Source organism: Tenrec ecaudatus, chromosome 4 (genome assembly GCF_050624435.1).
Source record: "Tenrec ecaudatus isolate mTenEca1 chromosome 4, mTenEca1.hap1, whole genome shotgun sequence".
NCBI classification, from domain to species: domain Eukaryota; kingdom Metazoa; phylum Chordata; class Mammalia; order Afrosoricida; family Tenrecidae; genus Tenrec; species Tenrec ecaudatus.
The window spans coordinates 58,029,063-58,051,284 of record NC_134533.1 but is presented as its reverse complement, the minus strand read 5'-3'; the positions used below and the strand labels follow the sequence as shown (position 1 = coordinate 58,051,284).

At 47.2% G+C, this 22,222-nt stretch overlaps 1 protein-coding gene across 10 annotated transcripts in view; it reads left to right on the top strand.

The window, feature by feature from the left end:
* Positions 1-22,222, top strand: part of TEAD1 (TEA domain transcription factor 1) — a 285,413-nt gene that overhangs the window by 33,222 nt on the left and 229,969 nt on the right. Inside the window, exon 2 of one of the 10 annotated variants that reach the window (XM_075546046.1) lies at positions 15,988-16,103. The exons of 8 other annotated variants lie outside the window; for them this stretch is intronic. The gene's annotated coding sequence lies outside the window, so the exon portion shown is untranslated. Of the gene's footprint in view, positions 1-2,070; positions 2,191-15,987; positions 16,104-22,222 lie in introns of those variants that run through there. One more of the 10 variants, XM_075546048.1, reaches the window with a different exon arrangement.

Genomic DNA, 22,222 nt, shown 5'->3' with positions numbered 1-22,222 from the left:
TGTAGAACAGACACCCGAGGAGGGAGAGCCTTCAAGTGTCACAACCCCCTTGGAGGCTATGTTGAACTGCAGGAGCCATCATCACCCTCTGGGGTCTGCGCTTTCTTTAGTCAGTCTCCCCTCCTGCCGCTGCTGTCTGCCTCTTTTAAACCCAGTCTCACCAGGTGGTGCGAATATGCACAGCCAGTTGAGGACCACGAGCCCTCCCCCACCCCCAATCACGCCCCACCCCCAATCACGTGGAGGCACAGAGTGGCCCTGGACATGATTTTGAAAAACGACGTGGGTTTAGAGCATGGAAAAAGTTAAGCAGGAGAAATAAGGCTCCTGCCAAGCCAGAGACGTGCATTATATTTATCTTCTTTTATGGCTGAGTCGGCGATGTGGTTGGTTGGGGAGTGTCGTGTCGTGCCCCATCCTCCCCATACCTAGACTAGAGGAAGATCGTACGAGGGGGCTTCGGACAGTTTTGGGAGAAATTCCTTTCAAGTTTTTTGGCCCAACCTTTTGAGACCCCCCCTCGTGCATTGCCTAACGGACGGGGAGGAGGCAGTGTGTCACCTCTTTGTTGGGTGCCTGGAGTTTGCCAGAGGAGTCCCTCTTTCCTCTCTGAGAAATTACAGAACTCTGAGCTGGCCGAGGCCAGCTCTGGTGCCGTGCCTGGCCCAGCATCTCCTGACTTTCACCATGTCCTGCACTTCCATGCCTTCCAAAGAGAGATCCGTGCATCATTTCAGATAACCCTTCTTTGCTCCACGCGGGAAGTATAACAGACCTCCAGGGGCTCTCAGTGGAATGGCTGAATTGATGGGTGAGGAGGGTCGAAAGAACTCCCAACCTCCAAGAAGGAGAGCTGGGTGTTGACAATGAACTTCCTCCTTGACTGTAAGGAGGGGTGAGGCCGGAGCTGAGATCACAGCTCTCTTGGAATCCTCATTTCTGCTCATATTTCTGCTTAGTGGCCCCACAGACCTTCTGTTCTTCATCACATCTCCCCAGGCCACGTGTTTTTATGTTGTGTGCAGAATCCTAGAGTTCTGCCACCAAACTTCAGGTTAATAGGGACAAGGACTTCCAAGCGTGCTATGGAAATCGTGGGTGTCGCAGAGGGAGGCCCAGAAGAACCCTGGTGCTCACTTGCTTGGGTGGTGAAGATTCAGAGGCCGGATGATGCGTGCTCTCATAACGCACCTTGACGGAAGTGTGGGCAATGCAGCTGCCGCACGCGTGTGCGCAGAGCCAGGTACATGTGAGGAAAACTGCTTCCCAAGACTGAACACGTTCTAAGTGTGGTGGCTCTCGTGCACCACCATGTCAGATATGCTGATGGTTTCTGAAGTCCGTGCTGAGGTGGTAAGAACCATGGCAGGAAAAACTGCAGGTAGCATGTTTTGTATGGCGCCTGTGACCACAGGCCTTCAGGAAGTTGTAGGCTCTGTCTATACAGTCTGCTTGTTAAATATATGGCAGTGTTTCTTAGGAGCCGTGCTTGTCATATACCAAAAGTGCATCATACTAGGAATTTTTTGATCTTTTACCATGATATAGACAATAGTCCTTTGATTATGCATTATACTTAATAGACTAATATCATGCAGAACATTTGAAAAAAATGAGATTAAAAGAGAACGAAGTTTTGAAGTTCCCCAGTATACTTGGTTGACAACCTTAGGAGAGGTTGACCTACACATACTTCAGATGAGGTGACAAAGCCATCTTTTGATGTTGTCTGGTGAAGAAATCCCACTGTCTAACGCTCTCATGTAGCTCATGGCTGCCTGTGCTTGAGTCTCTTGCTAAATGAAAAAAGAAATAACTTGACTGAGTTCAATTTGGCAATACAGGCTTGGTTTTTTTAAGTTTTTTATCTTTCTTACAAAGGCTGCTCGGCTGCTCGTGAAGAAGCAGAAACTTTAGTTTGAACTTAGTGTGGGAAGCAAATAAATTTAAGGCTCTTCTGAAAGTTGCGTAAGTTATCTGTCTGAGACTGGCACCGGGTATCTGGGGATTTTGAGAGCTGACCTCACTGAACTTTGCTTTCTGTTACTAGATACGTCCTCAGAGTGCTTGTCTCCAGAAATGCAAGCGCCAAGTGGCTAAGCACCGTTTTCAGCTCTCCGAGATGAACGCTTCCTCATAAGAAATGCTGTCCAACTTCAAAATAAAGCCTGCCTGTTGCTCCACTTTCAGGTTGCCGGGGTAATCGGGTGGGTTCTGAGATTGTCAGCCAAAGGTTAAATGGTGACCGAGGCAACTCTTTAAACTGAGGAGCAGGGTTTCTGTACATAGCCTGTGTAGGCACAATGAAAGACCAATATATTTGATGTGTTGTTCCTGGCTTAAACCTGCTTATGAGCACAGTCTAATTGTATTCCTAGTAGTCTAATTGTATTATAGCAAGTTATGGTAATTACTTAATATAACTTAATATTAGAAATTTACTTCACAAAAGAACTGCTTTCTGTTTTATATTTTGAGGTTATATGTGAAGTTTTTTTCCTAGAAAATAGTGCTTCTTCTGCTAAACTTCTTTAAAAGCCACTGACTGCCATAGATATTTCTAGCTGACCAGGGTGCTTCTGGGTTGCAGCCTGCTTTGGTTGAACTGATTGCTTGTCATTGAAGTGCTTTCTTCCCTGGCTCCTTCCTGGCTCCTTCCCTGGCTCTTCCCTGGCTTCTTCCGATGGGACTGGACCAGACATGATGTACATGTCTAATTCCAGGCATGAACATTCCAGGCCTGAGTTGGAGTGCCAGCCTGACTGGTCCCCTCAGAGTGGTGTGGGGTAGTACTGCCTTCTTCTTCTTTTCATTTTTAAAATCATTTTACTGGGGGCTCTTATAGCTCTTATCACCATCCATCCATCCATCCATGTGGCAAGCACATCTGTACATATGTTGCCATCATTTAAAAAATATTTTCTTTCTACTTGAGCTCTTGGTATCAGTATATTCCCCCTCCCAACCTCATGATCCCTTGAAAATTTATAAATTATTTTTTTCATGTCTTACACTGACGACTGACCCACTTTTTGGTTGTCTGTCCCCATGGGTGGGGGTCATATGTTGATTATTGTGATTGGCTTCCGCTTTCTTCACCCAATCTTCTCCTTACCCTCCTGGTATTGCTGCTCTCATGATTGGTTCTGAGGGGTTTATCTGTCCTGGATTCCCTGTGTTGCAAGCTCTTGTCTGTACCCATGCACACGCTCTGACCTAGCCGATTTGTAAGGTAGAATTGGGATCATGACAGGGGTGGTGGGGGAAGCATTAAAGAACGAGAGGAAAGTTGTGTGTTTCATTGGTGCTATACTGCACCCTGACTAGCTCATCTTTCTCTTCCAATTGTTACAGATGGGTTTTGGGTCTCCACTCCACCCTCCCCCTTATTGACTTGATACAATTTTTTGTTCTGGGTCTTTGATGCCTGAAACCTGATATCATTGACACATTATGATCGCACAGGCTGTTGTGCTTCTTCCATGTGGGCTTTGTTGCTTTTCAACTAGATGGCCACTTGTTTATCTTCAAGCCTTTAAGATCCCAGGCACTGTATCTTTTGATAGCTGGCTACCATCAGTTTTCTTCACTTGCTTATGTACCCATTTTGTCTTGATTGATCATGTCAGGAAGGTGAGGATCACAGAATGCTGAGATATTAGAACAAAGTGTTCCTGCATTGATGGAGTACCTGAGTGGAGGCCCATTGTCCATCTGCTGCCTTACTACTTAATGAATAAATATGTGTACATAGATCTATTTCCCTATCATTATATATGAATATATTTGCATATGTGCATGCTTGTATTTAGACCTCTATAAATGTCCTTTGTCTCCTAGGTCTGTCCTCTACTTCCTTTTGTTTTGTCTCACTATCATGACTGGTCTTCATTCGAGTTTTGGTAATTCCTTTTGGCTACATTGCCCTTGATCAAGCCCCACCAGGCATCCTACGCTCTCCTCACCATCAGTTTTAGGTCATTTGTTGTTCCCTTGTCTTTGAGTTTGTTGGCACCCCCTTCCTTTTTCCCACCTCCCCTCTCCTGTGTCCCCTTGGAACTGTTGGTCCTGTTGTTTTCTCCTCCAGATTGTTTTATCTCGCCTATCACATAGGTAGACATGCAGCGACAACAATGAGCACAAAAACAAGACAAAGCAAAATATAATAAAAGAAAAGAAAACAAAACAACATCAAAGAAAGCCAGCAGTAAAAAAAAAAAAAAAAAAGGAAAAGTCTATAAATAGTCCCAGGTCTGTCTGTTGACCTTTATGAGTGTTTTCCAGTTGAATCTGATGGGGTGGCACACCCAGGCCTCTAAGTCTGTTTTTGGTATTCCTTGGGGACTTTGCTGCTTTGTTCCCTTGCTGTTCTGTTGCACACCTACTCTGGTGTGGTGGGGTCGGATTGGACACAATTCCCACAATGTGTCTCCAGTGTTGTCCCCTGTAACACTATGGGTCAGTGAGGGATGTCGTGTCTTGTGGTGGGGCTGCACCTATGGTCCTCTGCTCATTGACTTCTCTGAGCAGGAATATCATCCTTGGGGATGGGTGGGCCAGGATGTGTTCCACTCCCTCTCCTTCCCTCTTCATTTGCTCCTGATCAGAAGTGCCCTTCTTGAGCTGCAGCTTCAGTGCTGTCCTCTGAAGTGCATTCTCCTGGGGATCGAGGGCAGTCTACATAATTGGGATTTGGGCTGGCCCTGCACACCTCTCTGTTGGTTTGCTGCTTCATGCTAGTATGGTGCATTCCTGTCCAGTTCATCTCTCCCTCTCCTGTGGAGATATAAGCAATACCTTCCCCAGCACAGCCTTCTTACAGAGTCCATGGTATCCCTCTCTGCAGAGCAGAGCAGGGCAGGTGTTAATCTCCATTTTGCACGCGGGCTGAGCCAGAGCATGTGACTGACCTGAGGTTACGCTGGGAGTCTCCGGCCAGTTCTGGACTGGAGCCCTCATCTGTCGACCTTTAGCTTTAGTGCTCTTTCACTAGGCTGTGTTACTCTGGTATAACTGAGCTACTCTGCCTGGGAGAAGAGTTTTACTTTATAAAAACTCTCTCCAGACGGTTGGCCAATTGGATATTTTCCAGAAAACTTAAGGGAAAGAAATAAAATGTTTCTGGATTTTTCCTTTCTTCTTCTAAGTCTCTTTAAAAAAAACAAAGTAAATTAAAAGTTATTGCCAGTAGAAGACTTGCTTACTTATGGTGCTATGTGATTGGGCCTCACTCACAGGGACACATGACCTTTTCTAACCTGAAACCAGAAGAATTTAGAGGGTGTCTGTCTACTGTGACTGGCAACTCTGACCAGGTCCCAAGCAGAACATTCCGGTTAGTGTAGGTAAGGATGTAGAACAAAATTCAAATGATAAAAATAAATTAAAAACAAAACAGAACACACTTCTCAAGGTGTCTATAGGACTGGCTTAGAGACAACCCTCTAAGCTTGATGCTAAGAAGTTGCCAGAGGCCACCTTTCCGCCAAATAATAGAGGGGAAAATAAAGCAAACACCACCATCCATTCTGAGTGTGCTCCTTACATTCATCAGCTGTCCTGGACCGAAAGGGCAACATTTGCTCAAAACCAAAGATGAGAAGATAGAGGGACAGGGGCAGGGAAACAGGATGAACAGAGTGGGGAACCAGGCATTCATGGACTGCAACCAATGTCAGCACCCATTTGCATATGAATGAACTGTTGATTGGAAAAGTAACTTGCAATGGGAAACTTACATCTAAAAAAACCCCAATAAAATATAAATGCAAACAAACCCCTCATGTTCAATAAGATTGACCCCAAGACCTGAGATCACCCTTCCACTCCTCAGCTTTTGCACTGGTGGCTCTCCAGCTGCCTCCACTTTGTCCCAATAAGCCCATGCATACGAGGTCACAGCTGCCCTATCTGCGAGCCATCGTAAGGCACGTGGACTCAGGTTCAGTGATGGGGCTTGAATTGGCTGTCTCAAACCCTGTGCAGTGAAACTTGCCCGCTGCACTCACGGTGATTCTCCCAGTGTTCTTCCCGTTCATCCTTCCTGCCTGTGCTCCTCTCCCCTCGGTGTTCCTGGGGTCTCATAGCAGAAATGGTTGAAAAGCAGAGAGGAGCTAACTGTTGGAAGGAGTGGAGATCAACACAATAGCAGATGTATGAAGCGGGGTTCTTTAGCCCTGGTTGGCCTTGTTGCTTTGGGGTGGGGTCAACCCCTGTTCTAGCCCAGCTGATGCTGTGCATTCTATAAAAGACCGTGGTGCATCAGAAGCACTGTACTTCTGTCTCGCCTTGTTTAGGAAGCATTGGATGTCTGTTAATGGTGATGGAAAGTTCAGCATCAGATATTGGTGATAGTTGCATAAGATCATTAATAATCAGTATCAAAGTAGATTGGGGTAGTAATGTGAATTATATGCTAATAAAGCTATTTAAAAAAGTTAATAGGGAATAATAAATTAAGTAAATAAATAAAGCAATCATAAAAAAGATAACCAGTATCACTGGATTATACGTGTGAAATATTAAACTAGCACGTGCTATATATGAATGCACCATAATAAGATTTAAAAGACGTGGACATTTTAGAAAGACTTTAAATTTGGAAAAATAAAAAGTTTGAGGCTGAAAGCGTTGCTCAGCATCCATACTGAAAACATCTTAAAGAAGAATAGTTTTCCCCCCTCACCCCACACCTAAGGATACCGGCCCCATGAATCCTGTGCTACTTGGATGAGTGGCAGTGAGTTTTACTTTGAAGAACTGACCATTCTGTTGCTCGAACCTGCCCGTTGGTCCTCGCTCTCCGTCGTTCCCTTAGAGGACCGAAAGGATGAGTCGGGCTCTCTGTGTCCGCTCCAGCTGCTGCACACTCACAGGCGTGCTCCCTCCTAGCCGCTGTTGCCTTGCAGAAGCGCTGGACTGCTGAGTGAGTAGCATCTCTGGGCTGCAGAGGGATCCCACCCGTGATTGCCTTGTTTCACAAAGCAGGATGTGGTGCTGCAGCTCCCTTGGCCTAGTCATCTTCCCTCAATGTCTGTACAGGAGTGCTGCCTCCGGTGGAGGCCAGGTTTACGTCTGTAAGACTTGCGCATCCTGGGGGGTGGGGGGGTGGGATAGTACAGTATCTGCTGTTGGTGAAGGGGCAGAGTGAGTGAGTGAGCTGTGGGTATGGTAGTGCTGAGGTTAACTTTGGTGGTTAGGGACTTAACTTGTACCAGGGTATTTCTCATAGTACTGGTTATCGTGTGGTGATAGAAAAGCATTCATTAACAGGGAACTAGTTAAAATACACAATTGTTTAAACACATGCTATCAACTTCTTGTTAGAGGAAGATGGCAAACTGGGAAAACTGGATTACAGAGCAATACAGTTGTTGTGATATGAGTATATTTGGGTATATAAAATGAGCACATATTATGCAACACGTGGGTGTGCATGAACTTTGGTGGGGGGAAATGTCAACTATAATAATGACCATCTGGGAGAGGACATTTAAGGTTACCTGAGGACTCCGTTGCTGTCAAGTATGTTTCTTATTGAGTCAGTTGTTTATAAAATGAAAAAACTGAGATACTTAGTATTTATTTTTTAGAATTGAAATTTGTTGGTGAGAATACGCATAGCAAGACCTAAACCAGTTCAATTTCTACATTTGCATTGAAGTGTCAGTGTTGCATTCAGTTGTGCAAACACTCTCCCGTCTGAGTTGCTCCTGCCCCATTGACATAAACTGACTGCCCCTAAGGTTTCCGTCTAATCTTTGAGATGCTGTTGTCAGGTTGACCCTAGACAGGTAGTTCTTAAAAGAGCACGATGCTCAAGGCAAACTTTTCTTTTTTAACTACTTCTTTAAAGGTAAGCAATTACTGCTTAGCTTTAAAGAAGACTTCAGGGGATATTTTTGCTTTCAAGTTTCAAGATGATCTCAGAGTAGTGATTTCTGGGATTCATCCTGCTCTTGCCAGCAAGTCTGGAGTCCATGAGAATTTGAAGTTCAGGTTTACATTTTTCCTCTTTGCATCAGGATTCTTCTGTCGGCTCTTGGATCAGACTGTTGAGTAGTGGTAGCTTGGCATCATCTAGCTATTCTGGTCTTCTGGCAAAGTGAACCATTACTCCTGGAGGTAATTAGCCAGGTACTCCTGACTCTATTCTTACTCCCCTCTAGAGCACTGTGGTTCAGATGCATGCGGACCGATTGGATGGTGACTAGTAAGCTTTTAAGATCTTAAATACTGTGCAATGAACAAAGAGGGAAAGCTGGAATACATTATTCCTCCAAGTGAAATCAGGACCCTAAGCTTCCAAACAGGAACTAAATCTCCTGAAGTGTTTTGGTGTATACAGCAATGTCAACAGCTGCTTTGTTTTGCTGTGGTTACTTTAGCTGTATCTATTACATACCATTTGCCAGTTCAGCTTTCTGTAGGTTTATAACTTATTAACAAGACTTTCAAATTGGCTGTGCAACCTTATCCTAATCAGTGTGATTTTTTTCATCACTGTAAATCCCGAAATCAAGCACTCCATAAGGAACAACCCCACCCTTTTGCCCCTCCTCCCATCGATAACCACTAGATACTTAATTTTTAGGAAACCAGTTGGCCTGAACCCCTTTTAAGGTTTCCTAGTTCTTTGAAGCAGCAATCAAGAGATCAAACGATGCACTGCTTGCGTTTAAGTCTGTGGCACAAGACCTCTTTAAAGTGATGAAAAGCCAGAATGCTCCTTTGAGGACTAAAGTGCGCCTGCCTGACCTGAGCCATGGTGTTTCCAGTCACCTCATATGCATGTGAAAGTTGGACACTGAATAAGGAAGACTTGATAAAAGTTGATGCAGTTGGTTAAAAATACTGGAAGTACCACAGACTGCCAAAAGAACCCACAAATCTATCTTGGAAGAAGTACAAACAGAATGCTCCTTAGAGGCAAGATAACAAAACCTGTCTTACATACTTTGGACATGTAATCAGATGAGACTAGTCCAGTGCCTAGACCTTCCTCATGCCGAGACCCACTCATCCAGTTCCTCATATGGTGGTGACCCCCAACTTAAAATTATTTTCATTGTTACTTCATCACTGTCATTTTGCTACTGTTAAGAAAGTGTCTTTTGACTCCCTCCAAGGGGTCGAGACCCCTTGGACCCACAGGTTGAGAACCACTGGACTAGTCCCTGGAAAAGGGAAAGCAGAAGGGCAGCGAATAAGAGGAAGGCCCTTGAGGAGGTGGACTGACAGCAGTGGCTGCAATACTGGGCTCCACTAAGAACAACTGTGAGGGTGGTGCAGGACTGGGTGGTGTTTTGTTCTGGTCCGTATGAGTCAGAACTGACTGGAGGGCAGCTAACAACGAGTCTTTGAATTAAGGCTCCCTAGAGGTACTGTGAGTCAGCGCAGGGCTGTTCTGTTAATGAGAAGGTCAGTGGTGCGGAGGGAGAACGAGCTGGCAGTCTGCTCCCATAGAGAGTACAGCCTAGGAAACCGTGGGGGTCAGCTCTGCTCTATCACTGGCCATCAGTTGTGTGACTGTCTGGAACTGTTCACATTGACGTTTTTTGAAAGGTGCATGGAGTTCTTCTGTCTTTTAAATGGTTCACATTGCAACAGATTTCTAATCCCCCCTTCCTGAATTGGTGCAATTGTAATGAGCAAAGAAATAAAATATTAATTTAGAGGGAAACGGGGGGTGTCTGTTTCCCCTCTTGCAGGGATAATTTGCAACTTTGGGGGAGACTTTTAAAGCATTTATTCATAAAAATCACCTCTTCTCCCTAAAAATGACCCATTCATTCACCCAGCCATCCCTCAATTGAGCTGTTTATTAGAGCAGAGCACCGTTCCTTGTAAGGATCCGAAAGGGCCCTGTCAAGGGACTCTCTTCCTCCCACCGTGACCATGCTGCTTCTAGGACCAAGGCGGCCATTGCCCTCTCCTCTCAGTCTTACTGACCTTCTCAGCCACAGCTTTAGCTGATAACGTGAATGCCAATGATACCCACCCATCACTGCTTTACTTACATGGTGTGTGACCCTGGGAACATAACCCAAATCTGCTTTATGGCCTTGCTGGGCCAAGTGGACTTGACAGGTGCTGGTCTCAGAGCTTTCTTTGACCATGCAGTTAAACAATGCATGGGAAGTGCTTGCATTTTCAGTGCATCCAAGTACTAAAACGTCATTACTGACACCATTATGACCACTACTAGTATTACTGCTGTCACCACCGTCTACCTGCCCTTGGAAATGAATCTCGATCACCTGTGAAGATGGGGAGAAAGACCAGGTTCTTCCTACGTGTAATGGCGAGAAATCCAACTCAGCGTGGATAATGTATACACTAGGGGCTGGCCTTATACGGACAACACAGAGGGCCAGTCTGGGGAGTCTGCGTGGGGAAAGACAAGGCTTACGAAGGACTTGGATCAAGATTGACAAAGGGGAGAATTAAGGCCGGCACTGGGCTGAATTGGAAAGGTCTTGGCTTTCTGTCTAGTATGAGCATTCTTAAATTAGGGCCAGATGTTACTGAGGAATCTGGGGGCTAGGAGGTAGGTGCTGTGTCAGTTGGGGCCATCAGTTGCCCTATGGGCACACCAGAGATGGCCTTCAGGCTTGTTTGGTGTGCTGAGTGTTGCTTGTGTTTGTGCAGAATTGCTTTAGAAGGCAGATTTACTGAAACACTTGATTGGAAGTCATGGCCCCCTGTCGGCTGCTAAGTATTCTTGTAATCATTGGATACTGATCATAAGATTTCTGTGTCTTATTTCTAAGACTTATGTCTGTTGAGTGTTCTGATCTTAGTGCTAGAACAAATGGCCACATTTGCGCAGGTAGGCGGGCCTCTCCAGGGGATGACCTGGCTGTTATGTAGGGTTGCCGGATAAAATGCAGGGTGCCCAGTCAGTTGGAATGCCAGGTAGACAGGGAGCACTTTTTCCCCCACAAGCATGGGGACGCTTTAAAAAATTTGTGGGAAAATACCATTATCTTTCAGTTCCATTTTTTCCCCCATGAATTTTGTGAAGCCTCTTCACATGTGTCAGTCACAGTTCGGATGTCCGGTAAACAGCATTTGGGGAAAACGCGGCACCGAAAAAACTGGTCTGGTTATCGTACACTCAGATTGAGCCGGGGGACACCTGTATTTTTATTTGCTAAATCTGCCCGGTTCTGGAGGGGGTCCTTGGGTTAATGGAGGCCGTGAGGAAGAAAGGGACAGGCGTGCAGGGGTCTGATTGCTCAAGAACAACCCATAGAATGTTGCCGATGCAATGGTGAATTCCTGTCAAGCTCATCCTCTTGACTCTCACCCCATTACTGAAACTGCCTGGGCCTCCCTGTCATTCGGACACCTCCTGGAGGTCAGAGCCCACTGACACAGCATGGACTTCCGTTCCTGGCTCCCGCCCTGTCAGCTTCCTGCTGGAAGGAGGAAACTCGAGGGGGGTGGCAGTGGGAGGCTGCTTCCCTGAGCTTGAACTCTGGCAAAAATTCTAGCTAATTCTATCTGCCTTGCCCTAATTTTATGGTGCACTGGAATTTTCTGATGAATTCAGGACAAGCTGTATCTCACCACACCCAGGTCCTGCCTTATTTTTTTTCCTAGAAAAAGGAGGTGCCTATAGGGGTAGGCTTGGGGTACAGTGCGCATTTGGGTCTAGAAATGCACGGGATGATCCTGCAGTCCGTGGACCATCCATTGCCTGCCTGTAGCTCTTCTACTGGGGGGGGGCGGGGACCCGAAGGCACTGTGATTGTACTGCTGGATGTGAATCACCAACCGGAAATAACTAACTCCCAGCTGGACTTAAAAATATTATTAATTTGGCATTAATACATATATCATTCTATAGTTCAGTCATATCAAGCAGAATTGTACAATTGCTACCACAGTTTCCAAACATTCTTTTTCTTCCTGGACTCCTTGACATCGTCTCCTTTTACCCCACCACGACCACTGTTCTTGTTGTCCCTATAGGTTCATCAGTCCTGGATTTCATATACTGAAACACAGAGAAACATACCACACAACTTCGTGAGGGTGACCTCCAGTGATAGGACACCTCTGAAATACATCCTCATATGAACAAGCAAAAACAAAGCAACATAGAGGAAATGTTGTAAACAAGATCAGGTCTAGCATGCATCAGAAGGGGGATCAACTGACTGAAGTTTCACTGTTCAAGTCAGATTTTACGCCTTTGATCTTCTATACTCAGCTCTCCAGGGCCCTCTGTTTAGTAGCCCCTTTCCTCCCATCTCTCGACTGTGGACAGAGGGAGCTAGCTCACCGGAGGCTTGTTTCCTATGGAGTCCCCACAAATGTCTCTTGGGGTCCCACTGTCATCCATTGCCTTCTGCAAACCAGATTCTCACAATTTAGGCTCTGAGACTCATCCCTCCTTCGACTTCGGATTATTATGATTTACAATCCTTCAGTGCCTGATGATGGGCTTCTTCTCTGTGGACTTAGTTGACATCTCACTTAGATGGCTGCTTGTTTGGAGACAAGCCTTTAAGACCCAAGATGCTGTTTTGTCTGACGGCCAGGCACCATCCAATTTCTTTGCCACATTTTGCTATGTATTTTCTGTGTTGTCTGAGGGCAAGTATTGAGCAGGGCCATGATATAAGAAGCATTGGTTCTTAAGTTGGAGCTAGGATTTAGTGCGAGCCCAAAACCCGTTTCTGAATCAGTGCTTTTTTAATTTACTATTAAGTGGGAGTGAATACATATATCATTCCATAGTTCAATCTCGTCAAGCAGATAGTGATTTCTCCCTACCCGCAGTGGCTCATAGGCTCTCTGTTTTAACTCCTCACCTCTGCCACAGTAGGCGAAGCAGCCATACATAGCATGTACATTGATTATGCACAGGGCTATCCTGCAGCTTCTGTTCCAGTGAAGTTTTATTTGTGGATGCTGCACTGTGAAGGCTATATCATTTACTCTTGATTATTCAACTGTTTAAACAGGGAACGTGGCATGTGGGGCTGATGAAGATGAGTGGTGGGTCAGCCACAGGTGCCCCCATGGACTCTGGTTAGCCTAACCCTGGCCTCCAGGGCCACTATGAGTCGGAGTCGCCCTGCTGGGCATGCAGAGTCTCCATCAGAGACCAAGACCATTTGGAGGCTGGTTCCCAAGTCCTTGTTCCTGAATGGAATTGTTTATCATTCTGAGATCACAGCTTCTGCTGCTGCCTGGTGGCCAGCTGGGCCAGGCCTAGAAGCACTGGTTTTTTGCCTTGGAGCTTCCAGAGAAGAGGGCCCTGTGTGGATTTGTGGAGCTTTGAAGATTGAGCCATGGGTAGTCAAGACTATGCATAGAATCATGTTACCATGATCATTGGGTGCAGCATGGGGACTAGCTTTGGGCAAATAACTCCATAAGCCACCGAGTAGCATGTGAGACAGTTACATGCATCTACCACAAGGCTGCCTTCTATGGACAGCCATGTGCCTGTGATGTTTCTAAATGGCGGGAGCAGATGAGGCATGACTTTGTGTCCAGATGTAGTGGGGCTGCTCCCGGAGCATGGCTTAGGAGGAGGGCCTGACTGATGGCCTCACTGTGCGTTGTGGATAGGAGACGTGCAGGGTGAGACGGGCAATGGAATTAGACCTCCCGTGGAAATCACTCCTAGACCAGGAATCAAGTTTGCACGCGTGCCCTGTAGCATTCCTCCTTGCCGAGTGCTGGGAGACGGTGGTTATTAGGTTATGTCGAAGTAGTGTTTGCCTTAACACACGATCCTTCCACTGTAATCCAATAATGGAAGGGAATGGGGGAGGGAGGAAAGGAAGGTGGTGACCTGCCTATTTCTGCAAGTTCAAGGCGGCTGGAAGTCCAGCAAGCTTTGTGTGGTGTCAGTAGTTAGCTGTTGGGGTTCTGTCATCCTCTCTTCTCCACCCTGCCCTCACCCCAGGTGTGTAGCAGGCTTCAAGAGGTGAGCACTACAGCCCCTTCCAAGGCCATCTAGCTTATGGTCAGAGGAACTGCGACTGGCCCACTGCCGGTGCCTGGCTCTTTTCTTTGCCTTTGGGGAAATTATTTAACCTTTTTTTTTGTTACCTTAATCATACAATGGGAGTATTAATGATAATGTCTACCTCATGGGTCTGTTGTAAGAAGAGTAAAGTGAATTAATGTATATAAAGTGCTTAGCACTGTGCCTGCCTCATAGTCAGCAGCATATAAATCTTTATTGTGGTTGTGGTTGTTGATGTTGTTAAGATAAAGGAGGAAGCAGTGGCTTTCTTTACCCCTAACCTCATCCTTTGAGGGAGGCCCAGTGAGCACAGCTCAGGAAGTAAGGACTCAGAATGAGTGCAACCCACACGCCTCCCCCTGTGTCTCAGGCTCACACAGCCCATTGGTGGGAGGTCAAGAGCAGTGCGTGGCACGACCTGGGGGCTCCAATGCTAGATGTGTCACCTGCGGGACCTCCTGCAGTTTTTTAGCCTCCCAGGGTCATCCCCGCCAGGCCCTTCCTCCTGCCACTAAGTTACTTTCGATCCCTGATCGCCCTCCGTGCGTTATTACCCCAGAATGGTGCTCTCCAGTGTTCGGAGGCTGATTTCCCCCAAGTTGGCAATCAGGTCTTCCTGTGGAGGCACCACTGGGCGGATGGACTTCCCCTTCCCTTTCCCCTTCCCCTTTGCTGGCCAGCAGATCAGGGGTGTGTTTGTGAACAGGTGTGCACTACCCAGGCGCTCCTTTCTCCTGTGTGAAACAGGTTCATCGGGTTCATACCCCGTCCTCACAGGCCTGAGCTGGGATGGAAGATCATGAACCTGAAAGTGCTCTTTAGAAGTGCAGTCTGCTTCCTCCCCGGGAAGGTACGACGGCTCTTGCTGCCATCGTTGGCCTTGTTCCCCCTGGGCTTTCCCTCTGTTCCCCTCCAGTTCTTGCGGCCCAGGAGCTCTGCCATCACGTGTATCCGATCACTGAGTCTGGAGAGATCTCCATGTCCTCTTGACCCCATGTGTTTTTGGAGGAGGTGGGGTTCTTGTCATCATTCAGTGTTAAGCTGTGCTGGAATGACATTGATTTGGTGTAAGGATCTGCCGCTGCCTCCTTTTCACAAGTGTAGTAAGATGATTTTTTATTGTATGAATTTTACTGGGACTCAGATTTTTTAAATAAAAGAAGACCTCTCACCCGGTCCCAACTGCCTCCATCTGTAACCGGGCCAGTAAATCAGCTCTTGACTTTTGGCGACCCTGTGTCTGCCCGAGTGGAGCTCTGTGTTGTGGGGTTTCCGTGGCGGAGTTTTCTGTTGGAGATCACCACCTATTCCTTTTTGGTGCTCTGGAATCCACTTTCACCCTCATGTTACCTTTTTCAGGGCCCTCCTCCACCCTCATTTGGACTAGGTCATACCCATTTTGGAACCCCTCCACGGGCTCAGCTCCTTGCCGAATGGCAGGCATTTCCAATCTTCCCCGAGGCCCCATGCAAGAAAGATCTGTGTCTTCCCCCAAATCTGCTGCTGGAAATTCCTGGGGAGCACAGCTCTGCTCTGATACTCTGGTACACATGGCGTCACTAAGAGTAGGCATCGGTCGATCATCAGCTAGTACCGGTAAACAGAAGCATCATTTTCCTGAGTGGCACCCATGGTGCACCTCTGCTCTGCTCACCAAAAGGTTGGTGGTTCACAGCACCCACCCAAGGCGCTTTGGCAGTAAGGCTTTGCAGTCTGAACTCACAGCCCGCAAGCCCTGAGAAGGGGCACTTCTTCCCTGGCCTGTTGGGTCACTATGATTTTTGTTTGTTTGTTTGAGAGGATAAAAGGACACAATCTCTGGGGGAGTGTATGTCGCATGACCACATGAGCTGAGCTTTCTGATGAAGTTAGGGAGCCTTTTACTCTGTTGGCCATGGGAGACAGTAGCCCCCTAAGCATGAGGCTGTGCGCTGAATTTCAGGTGACTGACTGCTCAGTGCTTCTCCATCCCTTCTTCCCTCCCCCTCTTCCAGTGCGTGGGCGTAGGGACAAGGCCCATTGTGTGCTGGAAGACAGTGTTGAAGTGCATCTTGGCAACCCTTTCAGGACGGGGTGAGGAATTTGACCTGAGACAAGCCCTGGATCAGAGGTCAGTTGGTGGGAGTCTTCAACCTATGATTTAAACGTTAGATTTCCAAATTTATTTGTCTCACTGCCTCCTTTTAAGAAAAACAACAACAACAAAAAACGTTACTCAGACCCCTCTCTCCTCCTTCCAGACAGTTAACAACGTTTGTGCTATAGTTCATAATCCAGCATCTGCTTCTGCAGCCCCTGGATAGTCCCAGGACCCCCAGGGGGTGGTATCACCCACCCTGGAAACACTAGTACATTGTAAAGCGCTTGAGCAGCTCTTCCAGGCTGGCAGGGAGAGAGCCCTTCCAGGCTGAGACTTGAAGTTGATGCCTTGGGAAAGGTACAAGGAGGATTACATCCCTTCAAAGGAGAGGTGGTTAGGAGGGAGCGGACTGTAGGTAGGTAGGCAGTATTGTTTATCATGAAACTGAGAACCCTCCCACTCTGCAAAGCTAGGGGGTGGATGTTGAGGGGTGGAGTAGGTGGTGCGTTCCCTAACCTAGCAGCTCCCGACTCTGTATTCTCAGAGCCTAACCAGTTGCCGTCTGGCCCTTTCCAACCCCGGTGTGTTGGAGTGGAGCTGTGGGCTGGAGGGCTTTCAGTGGCTGACTTTCTCACAAGTAGGTCACCAGGTCCTCCTCCCGCCATGCTTCTGGATGACTGAGCTACGGTAGGACCCCCTGCGCCCTAAGTAAGTTGTTAAAATGATCCCGATTGCGGATTTCTTTGCATTGAGATGGAGAGATCTTTGAAGTCTAACTTGCTTGCTTTGTAGATTAAGGAAGGCAAAGTGGGGCCCAGACAGGTTTTACATGACCCTTCCCAGTTTCCTCATCACTCAGTATGTGCAGAGGTGGAGCCTGTATTCTGCTTCTCCTGCATACGAGGGCACTTCTCATCCTATCATGTTGCTTCCTAATTAAATCGTCGGTAATGTCTATGCCATACTTCATTTCTAATTAGGCAGCTTTGTGGACCAGTTTGCATTTAATGTTAAATCTAATGTGGAAATCATTAAAAAGCTAGATCTTCGGGGAGAGGAATAGGTACTTTTCCCATGCTTATCAAAAATAACAAGGTTGTGCACAGTGCTAATACTTGAAGGTTTTTATGTGAAATGGGGGGAAGAAACGCAGTCCATCGAGAGGTTGTGTGCATGCTTGTGAATCAGGGCGATGTCCTGAGTCCCAATCAGATTTTACAGCGGGTTACAGGAACTTGGAAACTGGCATCATTCATTATCACTTTACTGGGTGCCAGGCCCTGCGGTAAGTGCCCTAAGTGCATTGCTGTCCTCAAAACAACTCCCACGGGACCAACATTTCCTCTTCGCCTGGGTTGGCACCGACGTCTCGTGCCTGTCTGCTAACCTGAAAGTGGATGGTTTGAATTGGCCCGCGGTGCCACAAGGAAAGACCTGGCGGTTTGCTTTCCCAGAGATTTCAGCCACAAAAACCTCCGTGGAGCCCGGTTCTACTCTGTGGCTCCTGCTTGGGATTCGGCGTGACATCAGTGAGTTTGGTGTGTGTTCCTGTTGGTCGGGCACGGAGGAACCTCTGGAGGCTGGAAAGGGGAAGATCTCAGCCACTAGAACAGTGGTTCTCAACCTTCCTCATGCCGCGACCTTTTCATACAGTTCCTCATGTGGTGGTGACCTCCCAACCATAAAATTATTTTCTTTCTTTTATTTAAAATCATTTTATTGGGGGATCCTACAACTCTTATCATAATCCATCCATCCATTTTGTCAAGTACATTTGGACATTTTTTGCCATCATCATTCTCAAAACATTTGCTTTCTACTTGAGCCCTAATATCAGCTCCTCATTTCCCCCCTTCCCTCCCCACCCCTCCCTCATGAACCCTTGATAATTTATAAATTATTATTATTTTGTCATATCTTATACTGTCTGATGTCTCCCTTCACCCACTTTTCTGTTGTCCACCCCCCAGGGAGGAGGTTATATGTAGATCCTTGTAATCAGTTCCCCTTTTCTACCCCACCTTCCCTGCACCCTCCAGTTATCGCCACTCTCACCACTGGTCTTGAAGGGGTCATCCATCCTGGATTCCCTGTGTTTCCAGTTCCTATCTGTACCAGGGTACATCCTTTGGTCTAGCCAGATTTGTAAGGTAGAACTGGGATCATGATAGTGGGGGGAGGAAGCATTTAAGAACTAGAAGAAAGTTGTATGTTTCATCTTTGCTACCCTGCACCCTGACTGGCTCGTCTCCTCCCTGAGACCCTTCAGTAAGGGCATGTCCAGTTGCCTTCAGATGGGCTTTGGGTCTCCACTCTGCATTCACCCTCATTTACAATGAAGGGGAGGACAAGCAAACAAACCATGAAATCATTTTCGTTGCTACTTCATCACTGTCATTTTGCTTCTGTTATGAATCGGGCGACCCCTGAGAAAGGGTCCTCCGATCCCTAAAGGGGTTGTGACCCACAGGTTGAGAACTGCTGTGCAGGTGAGAATCCAGTTGGGGTTGAGTTCAGACTTGGTTCCTGACTAGGTTGTGAGGCGTTTCTGTGGGGGTGCAATAGCGGTAACTGACCACACACTCTTCTAGCCAGTCCACCCACCCACCTGTTGTTATTTATGTTGATGCCAATGTAGACCTCCACAAGGTGTGCCAGAGAACTGTGCTCCTCGGGGGGGGGGGGGGTTAGCCGCTCTCCCGGGGTGCTCCTGGGTTGACTAGAACTGCCAGTCTTTTCATTTAGCAGCCGAGACTCCCATTGTCAGAACAGCCCACTGTCCTTGAATTGAGCGTCTCTCACAGCACCCCTGTACGGTGTAGACCTGCTTGGATCCTTGGGGTTCCCAGGCTGAACATTGTTATGGCAGTAGACGGTCTCATTTTCCCCCCCAGCCACAGCTGGTCGTTTTGAACCCAACACTTAACCCCTGGACCACCTCTGCAGGGTCCATGTGATTCTGAAAGGGTTGCAGCTGATGATACTCTGGCGGCAGTCAATGTCAGGGCTGCGCTCCTGTCTTTCGGAAGCGAGTCTCGAGTGGTGCCATGGGCTCAGGGTGGGGCTGCTGAACTCCAGGTCTGTGGTCCAGGCTCTCTGCTCCTGTAAAGATCCGCAGCCTCGGACATCCTACAGAGCTGTTCCGCTCTGTCCTGTCAGGTCGCTGTGAGTTGGAATCGACTCCATGGTGGTGAGTTTGGTGTTTGGGTTTCACCATGGCCAGGACGTGCGATCTGAGGCGCTCTCTTAGCTTCCACAGGCGGTTTCTCAGCAAGTGTGACTCCCGGTCCTCTTCCTGCTTGCCTCTTGGGACCCTTTCACTGTTACCTTGTCGATCCGTGTGTGCTGTGGACTTCCTTGACATTGTGGATCATGAGCATTATTTTATATACTCTTATCTTAAAATGATTTTATTGGGGCCTCGTATAGCTCTTATCACAATCCATACATCTGTCCATTGATTTTCTTTCTACCTGAGCCATTGGTATCAGCTCCTCATTTCCTTCCTCCCCCACCTTCCCTCCCTCATAAAATTTTATTATTTTTTCATGTCTTACACTGTGACCGATGTCTTCTTTCACCCACTTTCCTGTTGTCCATCTCCCTGGGAGGGGGATATATGTAGATCATTGTGATCAGTTCCCCTTTTCTCCCCTCCCTCCCCCCACCCAGAAAAAAAAAATCTCTGACCACACCTTGTTTAGTCGGAATGCACAGAGTGTGGAGTGGAGTCCAGGTTCTCTTCCTTGGCAGCGATGTCTTGGGGCAAACTGTTCCATCCTGGGACACTTTGGGTGACTGGTCTACCCTTCAGATGGTTGTGAGGCTGCTTTGTGAGTGTGGAAACACTGGGCCTGGTGATGGTGGAGTGTCTGTAAAGGAGCCGTCTCCTTCTGTAGGACTCTGGGTTCCCATGGTGATTAGATGACTGGGGCCAGGAGCACCACCTCCTCCCCACCCCCCATTATTCTCTGGCTGTGTGCTGCCATGGACTCTATTCTGACTACTGGGTGAAAAGCTTAGAAGCTGGACTTCAAACCAGAGGCACCTCCGAGGAAAGGCCTGGAGGAGGTCTGCTCCACTGGGGACGCCTGAGTTGGTGTTGGCAGCACCAGTTACATACTAGCTTTGTGCCAGTGTGGGGCTGTACAGCACTTGCCATTTTACAAGAGGGAAAAAAGTATCAGGAGCATCTCTGCCTTGCACTTTAAACACTTAACTCTGGGGTTAAATTTTCATGGAAGGTAATACAAGCTTCTAGGTCAAAGAGAATTTTATCTAGGAGATGGACATGTGAAGTTTTGGGTGTTTGACTGTGGCAGACATTGACATGCTTCGCTTAGCTCAAACTCAATCCACTGCCTTTGAGCCCAGGAGGCTGCTCGCATTCAGACTGCGGGATCACTGTACCCGCTGCTTTCTGCTGATTGAGGAGGTCTGGACCAGGGCCCTTATCTGAGCCTGAGCCTGAGCCTGTCCCTGTTGGATGCAGGTGGTCTGTGAACCACACTTGAATGAAGACTCTTCCGATTGACAAGTGGTCCTCGTTTTATTGGGGAAGAGTCTGTTTTCTCAAGAGCGGAGGGCCACCATCCTGTGCGGGGGCGACCAGGGCTTTGGAGCAGAACAGCTCTGGGGACTTACCCTGCCCCATCCTCAAAAGCTGTCGTCTTGGAAAGATGGTCTCATTTCTCTAAGTGCCCCCTTTCCTCCTCCGCCTCTCCTGCCCCTGAAGGAGCTCCTTGGGGGCTGAGTATTGACTGGAGGGGCCTAGGTAGAAGGTAATACAGAGACTCTTGGAATTAGTACTGGACTGTGCAAACAAACAAACAAAAATCAGAGAGACCCTATTTGACTTTTCGCAATTCCCGATTCATCTCTTGAATGAGAGCTGAGCTGCTGCGTCTCCCCATGTGGTTTCCCTTTATATTTCTCCTCCCCTCCCATAGACCCACAGTAAAAGAAACCAAACTAAAAAGGGGGCAGATGATCGCCCACATGCTGGCCACCCTCACACGAGTGTTTTCATGTTTCCTTTTCGCCTTGCCTGGATGCAGGCGTGTTTCTATATAGCTGTCGTCCTATGGAGACTCAATTTTGTATTCTGCTCTTTGCACTAAACCTTAAACAAATGTTTTCCAATGGTTGCGTGGCCTCCAAGATGGTTTTAAATGCTGTTGCAGTTTATCCTTCCACCGGCTGGGTTTGCTTAACCATTTATCTCTTCTTAGACTTGGACTTTATCCCACCCCCCACACACACACTTGCAGTTCGTGCTGTTACGAATAAATAATACTTGAGGTATGACTACCTCCTGATCATGGATGCTTTCCTTAGGGTGAATTCCCAGGAACAGGATTTCTAGGTTAAAGGGCACAAACATTTTTTTGGCACTCGATAGATGTTGCCCAATTAGTCTCCAAAAGGGCTGTACCCATGTACAATGCCACCAGCTGGGCATGAAGGTACCGGATGCAACATCTTGGGCTGCATAAAGTATTGTCATTTTTCTTGGAGGTTTGGCTCATTTCATAGGTGCAAAAGAGTGTTTCATTGTTTAATTGGCATTTCTTCAATCATGGTACAGTGGAGTTTGACTTTATTTTAATTTTGTTTTAAAATTTGCCATATCACATCCGAACTGTTTGAGGTCCGACTTTACACCCCGAGTTTTTCAGAAATGCCAGTCAGATCCTGGGGTTTTCCAGTTTGAGAAACAAACCTAAACGTAACAAAAACACAGTGTCCCAAGCCTGTCTGTGTAATCCCTATACTTCGGATTTATTTTCCGGTTGGGTTAGCTGCTCATGATCTAAACTTCCTTATAGGTCACAAGTTAATACGGAGAGGATATTTGGAGAGGAAAGGCATTTTTCCTCTTCGTCTTAGATTCCCTTTTGTTTCTTCCCACCGCCATCCTCTCCTCCCCTTCCATTTCCTGTCTATCTCTTCTGAAAGCATTGGGTTGGTCTCTTTGGAAGTAAAATTAAAAAAAAAAAACCCAAGTACAGAGATCTGCTTTGAGTCATGCTCATTAACTTATAAAACGTAGGTCGCTGAAGTCATGTAGCACAGAATGAGGCTGGAGACAATCGCAGCGTTTGAGCACACTGCCTCCGACTTATAGACGCGTGGCCTCTTGGGAGGTG